The sequence below is a fragment of the Arachis hypogaea genome, chromosome 7 (genome assembly GCF_003086295.3).
Source record: "Arachis hypogaea cultivar Tifrunner chromosome 7, arahy.Tifrunner.gnm2.J5K5, whole genome shotgun sequence".
Lineage (NCBI taxonomy): Eukaryota > Viridiplantae > Streptophyta > Magnoliopsida > Fabales > Fabaceae > Arachis > Arachis hypogaea.
The window spans coordinates 28963382-28972071 of NC_092042.1; the positions used below are offsets into that span (position 1 = coordinate 28963382).

At 38.5% G+C, this 8690-nt stretch overlaps 1 protein-coding gene across 14 annotated transcripts in view; it reads right to left on the minus strand.

The window, feature by feature from the left end:
- Positions 1-544, minus strand: part of LOC112702888 (uncharacterized) — an 11383-nt gene extending 10839 nt beyond the window's left edge. For 12 of the 14 annotated variants that reach the window (XR_011863845.1, XR_011863844.1, XR_011863843.1 and 9 more), the window contains exon 1: positions 182-441. The gene's annotated coding sequence lies outside the window, so the exon portion shown is untranslated. Of the gene's footprint in view, positions 1-181 lie in introns of all 14 variants that reach the window. The other 2 variants (XM_072199346.1, XM_072199342.1) reach the window with 1 other exon arrangement.
- Between the last annotated feature and the right edge of the window lie 8146 nt (positions 545-8690).

Here is an 8690-nt window from a genome sequence, read left to right on the forward strand (position 1 = left end):
AATAAGAGAATTCAAAGAAAAATAGCAAATATGAACATGAGGATATAATCATTACGATAATTATAACAAAATAGAGCACTAATAACAAACAATTGCAACAACTTCAGCACAACAAACATTAAGAAACAACAACGAAATTGTAGGGAAGAAAAGTATAATAGAAGAATAATTGAATACTCACTATCAGTGTTTAGTATTGAGGTTGGAAGAGAAGAAAAAGTCGCCGGACGGAGAATTAGGGTTCGCACTCGGAGAAAAAAGGAAACAAAAGGGCGACGCGGGAACAGCGAACGGTGAACGGCAAACGCGAACCGCGACGGTGAACGGTGAACGGCAAACGCAAACCACAATAGTGAGATGATGAATGACGAACCGTAGCATGGTGAAGGTTGTTGTGTTACTTTCTTGTTTTTTTATTCTTCTCATCTCATCCGAAACGATAGTGAAATAGTGAATACATTTTTAAAAAATAGAAATTTAATAAAAAATAGGAGAGAGATATAGACTGAATATGAACCGTTTAAAAATTAAGTGTATAAACGCCATATTGTTAATTATTAGAGACCCTTAAAATAACGGTCATAAATGAAGCATAGCTATATATTCTATTTGGTGTAGTGGTAATTGAAAGACACATCATATCACTGGTTAGGAATAATTAATTATTTAACAGTCATTATATCACCAGTAAATTCATTAAGACAGACACAAGAAACAAAAAAAAGTGTTGACTCCACTAAACCAGCAACAAAAAATAAGATCATCTTCTCATCTAGTAAAATTACTTAATTTAGTTTTCTTAATAAAAAAAATGTTTCACAATTTTCTCCATTCTCCAAGAAAACTAACTAATTTAAGCCTTTTTTTAATTAAGTAAAAATTATAAATTAACAAGCTATGTACCATTATAAGTTCAACATGGTTTTCACCACATCTGTTAACAAAAAAGTAACAACTGTTTCCAGAATTTCACGCCAGGAATTAAAAAAGAAAAATATTATGATGTCAAATATCAATATAAAAAAATGTCATAAATGAAAACCAAATACAGACAATATTATACCAAGGGTTTGATGTAAAAAATTCAGTTAGCAGAGCCAAAGTTAATCATACAAAACTATTATATTAATGTTGATTGTTCTCTATTTCATCTTCAATTGCAATTTCTTAGAGTATGTAGGGTGGTAGATTTTTTAGGATAGTGAGTCAACAAAGATAACTCCATATGCAGCCACTTGTAACACAATGACTCTGTACATAGATAAATATATTGCTTCAGTTTGTAGCTACCATTAACAAACTTGTCCAATCTACGTTCAGTTTATTGAAACTTGTTACTTTTTTATATTGTCTACCGATGAGCAGATATTTTATACGCTTTTTGGGGGTAATTTCATGTAGATTTTAGCATGTTTTAGTTAGTTTTTAGGAGAATATTATTAGTTTTTAGGCAAAAATCATATTTCTGGACTTTACTATGAGCTTGTGTGTTTTTCTGTGAGTTCAGGTATTTTCTGGCTGAAATTGAGGGAGCTGAGCAAAAATCTGAGTTAGGCTGAAAAAGGACTGCTGATGCTGTTGGATTCTGACCTCCCTGCACTCGAAATGAATTTTCTGGAGCTACAGGAGTCCAATTGGCGCGCTCTCAACGGCGTTGAAAAGTAGACATCCAGGGCTTTCCAGCAATATATAATAGTTCATACTTTGCGCAAATATAGACGACGTAACTTGGCATTGAACGCCAAGTACATGCTGCTGTCTGGAGTTAAACGCCAGAAACACGTCATGATCCGGAGTTGAACGCCCAAAACACGTCATAACTTGGAGTTCAACTCCAAGAAAAGCCTCAACTCGTGGATAGCTTTGGTCCCAGCCCCAGCACACACCAAGTGGGTCCCAGAAGTGGATTTCTGCACCAGTTATCTTAGTTTACTCATTTTCTGTAAACCTAGGCTACTAGTTTACTATTTAAACAACTTTTAGAGACTTATCTTGTACCTCATGACATTTTCACATCTGAATTACATACTTTTTGATGGCATGAGTCTCTAAACTCCATTGTTGGGGGTGAGGAGCTCTGCAGCGTCTCGATGATTTAATACAATTCCTTTGTTTTCCATTCAAACACGCTTGTTCTTATCTAAGATGTTCATTTGCGCTTAATTATGGAGAAGGTGATGATCCGTGACACTCATCACCTTCCTCAATCCATGAACGTGTGCCTGACAACCACCTCCGTTCTACATCAGATTGAATGAGTATCTCTTAGATTCCTTAATCAGAATCTTCGTGGTATAAGCCGGATTGATGGCGGCATTCATGAGAATCCGGAAAGTCTAAACCTTGTCTGTGGTATTCCGAGTAGGATTCTGGGATTGAATGACTGTGACGAGCTTCAAACTCCTGAAGGCTGGGCGTTAGTGACAGACGCAAAAGAATCAATGGATTCTATTCCAACCTGATTGAGAACCGACAGATGATTAGCCGTGCTGTGACAGAGCATAGGAACGTTTTCACTGAGAGGATGGGAAGTAGCCATTGACAACGGTGACACCCTACATAGAGCTTGCCATGGAAGGGACTTGCGTGTGGAGAAGGATTTCAAGGAAGAGTTGAAGTCAGAGGACAAAGCATCTCCAAAACTCCAACATATTTCTCATTACTGCATAACAAGTAACGCCTTTATTCTCCATTATTAAAGTAATAATCATTTATTTTATACCCTTTTCTTTATTAAAATACGAAGCTAAAGAATCCTATTGATATCCTGACTAAGATAAATAAAATAAACATTGATTGCTTCAAACCAATAATCTCCATGGGATCGACCCTTACTCACGTAAGGTATTACTTGGACGACCCAGTGCACTTGCTGGTTAGTTGTGCGAATTACAAATTCGTGCACCAAGTTTTTGGCGCCGTTGCCGGGGATTGTTGAGTTTGAACAATTGAAGGCTTATTTTATTTCTTAGATTAGGAATAATTTATTTTTGTTGTTATAGAGTCATCAAATTTTGATAGGATAGTTTCTTTTCAAAAATCTCTTTTCAAAAATATTATTTTTCTTAGTTAACTGTTAATTTTTCATGAGTTTAGTGTCTTATTCTAAGTTTGGTGTTAATTGCATATTTTATATCTTCTTTAAAAATCTCGTGTAGTGTTCTTGGTTCTTCCTTGATTTTTAAGTTGTTCTTGATAATTGGTTATCCCCTTTGGAACCTTTTTCAAAAATAATTTTTCTTGGATTTAATCTTGTGCCAAACTTTAAGTTTGGTGTTTTCTTGTTAATCTCTTTATAATTTTCGAAAATTTTATTAAAGTTTTCTAAAAATTTTAAGTTTGGTGTTCTTCCTTTTGTTCGTGGTGTTCTTGTGAATCTTCAAGGTGTTCTTGAGTTTTTCTTGTATCTTGATCTTAAAATTTTTAAGTTTGGTGTTCCTTGGTGTTTTCCCTCCAAAAAAATTTTTGAAAATAAGGAGTATTAGATCTAAAAATTTTAAGTCTTGTGCCTTTTGTGTGTTTTTCTCTTTCATCATAAAATTTAAAAAAAAATATATCTTTTCTAACTAATTTTAAAACTACATTTTCGAAATTTTTATATAAATTTCAGATTTCAATTTCAAAATTTTTCGAAAAATTTTCACAAAATATTTTTAAATTCTTTTTATATATTTTGTTTTTATTTATTCCACTTTTATAAAATAAATAAAATCAACATATAAATTATCTCTTGTAATCCATCATGGAAGCAAGTAGGAATGAACAGTCCAAGAGGACTCTGGGGTCATATGCTAACCCCACTACTGCTTCATATGGGAGTAGTATCTATATACCCTCCATTGGAGTTAGTAGCTTTGAGCTGAATCCTCAGCTCATTACCATGGTGCAGCAAAACTGCCAGTATTCTGGTCTTCCACATGAAGAACCTACAGAGTTTCTGGCACAATTTCTGCAAATTGCCGATACAGTACATGATAAGGAAGTAGATCAGGATGTCTACAGGTTATTACTGTTTCCATTTATTGTAAAAGATCAAGCTAAGAGGTGGTTAAATAACCAGCCTAAGAACAGCATAAAAACATGCAAACAGCTGTCAGAAAAATTCCTGAATCACTATTTCCCTCCAAAACGGATGACACAGCTAAGGCTAAGCATCCAAGGCTTCAAACAAGGAGATAATGAATCCCTTTATGATGCCTGGGAGAGATACAGAGAGATGCTAAGAAAATGCCCCTCTGAAATGTTTTCAGAATGGGTGCAATTAGACATCTTTTACTATGGGCTTACAGAAAAAGCTCAGATTTCTCTAGACCACTCAGCTGGTGGATCTATACATATGAGAAAAACAATTGAAGAAGCTCAAGAGCTTATTGATACAGTTGCCAGAAATCAGCATCTATATCTAAGCAGTGAATCTTCCATGAAAGAAGAAGCTAAAACAGTAACTGCTGAACTCAGTCCGGTGGATCAGGCTAATGAATTTAATCAGCAATTAGACTTTCTAACTCAGCAGCTAGCCGAATTCAAGGAAATATTACAGGAAACAAGAATGGCAAACAAGAATATGGAAGTGCAATTAAAGCAGACAGAAAAGCAACTGTCAAAACAAATAGCAGAAGAATGCCAAGCAGTTCAATTAAGAAGTGGGAAAACATTAAATACCTCACTTCAAAGCAGCAGAAAACCAAGAAATGAACAATTGGTCACTCAAAATCCCTCTGAGGACAGTCAGAGCCTAGAGAGGAATAAAGCTGGCGTTGAACGCCCAGACCATGCTCATTTCTGGTGTTCAACGCCAGAAACAAGCATGAATCCGGCGTTGAACGCCCAAAGGGAACATGGTTCTGGCGTTCAAACGCCAGTAACAAATGGGGAGATGGCGTCTAACGCCACTCCAGCTTCTACCCCTGGCATTCAAATGCCAGTGGGTGATTAGTCACATACAAGTGCTGATAACAACCCTTCTAAAAAGGCCTCCCAACCCACTTCTGTAGGTAATAAACCTGCAACAACTAAGGTTGAGGAATACAAAGCCAAAATGCCTTATCCTCAAAAACTCCGCCAAGCGGAACAGGATAAGCAATTCGCCCGCTTTGCAGACTATCTCAGGACTCTTGAAATAAAGATTCCGTTTGCAGAAGCACTTGAGCAAATACCCTCTTATGCTAAGTTCATGAAAGAAATCTTAAGTCATAAGAAGGATTGTAGGGAAACTGAAAAAGTTTACCTCACTGAAGAATGCAGTGCAGTCATTCTGAAAAGCTTACCTGAGAAGCTTAAAGATCCTGGGAGCTTTATGATACCATGCACATTAGAGGGTACTTGTACCAAGCAAGCTTTATGTGATCTTGGGGCAAGTATCAACCTAATACCAGCATCTACTATCAGAAAGCTTGGTTTAACTGAAGAAATCAAACCAACCAGGATATGTCTTCAACTTGCTGATGGCTCCATTAAATACCCATCAGGAGTGATTGAAGACATGATTGTCAAGGTTGGGCCATTCGCCTTTCCTACTGACTTTGTGGTGCTGGAAATGGAGGAGCACAAGAGTGCAACTCTCATTCTAGGAAGACCTTTCCTAGCAACTGGCCGAACCCTCATTGACGTTCAAAAAGGGGAAGTAACCTTGAGAGTCAATGAGGAGGAGTTCAAGTTGAATGTTGTCAAAGCCATGCAACATCCAGACACCCCAAATGACTGCATGAGTGTTGATATCATTGACTCTCTGGTAAGAGAGGTCAATATGGCTGAGAGTCTCGAATCAGAGCTAGAGGACATCTTTAAAGATGTTCAGCCTGATTTGGAGGAATTAGAGAAGATAATAGAACCTCTGAAAATCCCTCAAGAAGAGGAGAAACCTCCAAAACCCGAACTTAAACCATTACCACCATCCCTGAAATATGCATTTCTAGGAGAAGGTGATACCTATCCTATAATTATAAGCTCTACCTTAGAGCCACAGGAAGAGGAAGCACTAATTCAAGTGCTAAGGACACACAAGACAGCTCTTGGGTGGTCCATCAGTGATCTTAAGGGCATTAGCCCAACCAGATGCATGCACAAGATTTTACTGGAGGATGACGCCAAGCCAGTGGTTCAACCACAAAGGCGGCTGAATCCAGCTATGAAAGAAGTGGTGCAGAAAGAGGTCACTAAATTACTAGAGGCTGGGATTATTTATCCTATTTCTGACAGCCCCTGGGTGAGCCCTGTCCAAGTTGTCCCTAAGAAAGGTGGCATGACAGTGGTTCATAATGAAAAAAATGAATTGGTTCCCACAAGAACAGTTACAGGGTGGCGTATGTGCATTGATTATAGAAGGCTCAATACAGCCACCAGAAAGGATCATTTTCCTTTACCATTCATAGACCAGATGCTAGAAAGACTAGCAGGTCATGAATACTACTGCTTCCTGGATGGATATTCAGGTTATAATCAAATTGCAGTAGATCCCCAGGATCAAGAGAAAACGGCATTCACATGCCCATCTGGAGTATTTGCATACAGAAGGATGCCATTTGGCCTGTGCAATGCACCTGCAACCTTTCAGAGGTGCATGCTCTCAATTTTCTCTGATATGGTGGAAAAATTCCTGGAAGTCTTCATGGATGACTTTTCAGTATTTGGAGACTCATTCAGCTCCTGCCTTAACCATTTAGCACTTGTTCTGAAAAGATGCCAAGAGACTAACTTGGTTTTAAACTGGGAAAAATGTCACTTTATGGTGACTGAAGGAATTGTCCTTGGGCACAAAATTTCGAACAAGGGAATAGAGGTGGACCAAGCTAAGGTAGAAGTAATTGAAAAATTGCCACCACCTGCTAATGTTAAGGCAATCAGAAGCTTTCTGGGGCATGCAGGATTCTATAGGAGGTTTATAAAGGATTTTTCAAAAATTGCCAAACCTCTGAGCAACCTGCTAGCTGCTGACACGCCATTTATATTTGATAAAGAGTGTCTGCAGGCATTTGAGACTCTGAAAGCTAAATTGGTCACAGCACCAATCATCTCTGCACCAAACTGGACATTACCATTTGAATTGATGTGTGATGCCAGTGACCATGCCATTGGTGCAGTGTTGGGACAAAGGCATGACAAGCTTCTGCATGTCATTTACTATGCCAGCCGTGTTCTAAATGATGCACAGAAGAATTACACAACCACAGAAAAAGAGCTACTTGCAGTGGTTTACGCCATTGACAAATTCAGATCCTATTTAGTAGGATCAAAAGTGATTGTGTACACTGATCATGCTGCTCTTAAATATCTACTCACAAAGCAGGATTCAAAACCCAGACTTATAAGATGGGTGTTGCTCCTGCAGGAGTTTGATATAGAAATAAGAGACAGAAAAGGGACAAAAAACCAAGTAGCAGATCACCTGTCCCGAATAGAACCAGTAGAAGGGGCGTCCCTCCCTCTCACTGAGATCTCTGAAACTTTTCCGGATGAGCAACTCTTTGCCATCCAGGAAGTGCCATGGTTTGCAGACATTGCAAACTACAAGGCAGTGAGATTCATACCCAAAGAGTACAGTAGGGTGCAATCAAAGAAATTAATCACAGATGCAAAGTACTATCTTTGGATGAACCATATCTCTTCAAGAGATGTGCAGACGGAGTAATCCGTAGATGTGTGCCTAAGGAAGAAGCACAAAAGATTTTATGGCACTGCCATGGATCACAGTATGGAGGACATTTTGGAAGTGAGCGAACAGCCACAAGAGTCCTCCAAAGTGGCTTCTACTGGCCTACTCTCTATAAAGATTCCCGAGCATTTGTGCTTAATTGTGACAGTTGCCAAAGATCAGGCAACCTACCTCACAGTTATGCCATGCCTCAACAAGGGATATTGGAGATTGAGTTGTTTGATGTATGGGGCATTGACTTCATGGACCTTTCCCACCATCATACTCAAACACTTATATTCTGGTGGCAGTGGATTATGTATCCAAATGGGTGGAGGCTATTGCAACACCCACTAATGACACTAAAACAGTGTTAAAATTCCTCCAAAAACATATTTTCAGCAGATTTGGTATCCCTAGAGTATTAATCAGTGATGGGGGCACTCATTTCTGCAATAAACAGCTGTACTCTGCTCTAGTACGTTATGGAGTTAGCCACAGGATAGCTACTCCATATCACCCACAAACTAATGGGCAAGCTGAAGTCTCAAATAGAGAACTCAAAAGAATCCTGGAACGGACTGTAATTAACCGTAGAAAGGATTGGGCAAGAAGCTTGGATGATGCTCTGTGGGCATATAGAACAGCATTTAAGACCCCTATAGGGACCTCTCGATACCAGCTTGTGTATGGAAAGGCATGTCACTTACCAGTGGAACTGGAACACAAGGCCTACTGGGCAACCAGATTCCTAAACCTTGATGCCAAGTTAGCTGGAGAAAAACGATTGCTCCAGTTAAATGAGCTAGAGGAATTTAGACTCAATGCTTTCGAGAATGCAAAAATTTACAAGGAGAAAGCAAAAAGGTGGCATGATAAGAAATTGTCATCCAGAGTCTTTGAGCCAGGGCAGAAAGTTCTGCTATTCAATTCTAGGCTCAAACTATTCCCTGGGAAATTAAAATCCCGGTGGAGAGGTCCATATGTAATTACAAGTGTGTCACCATATGGATACGTAGAGCTTCAGGATAATGAATCTAACAAAAAGTTCATTGTTAAT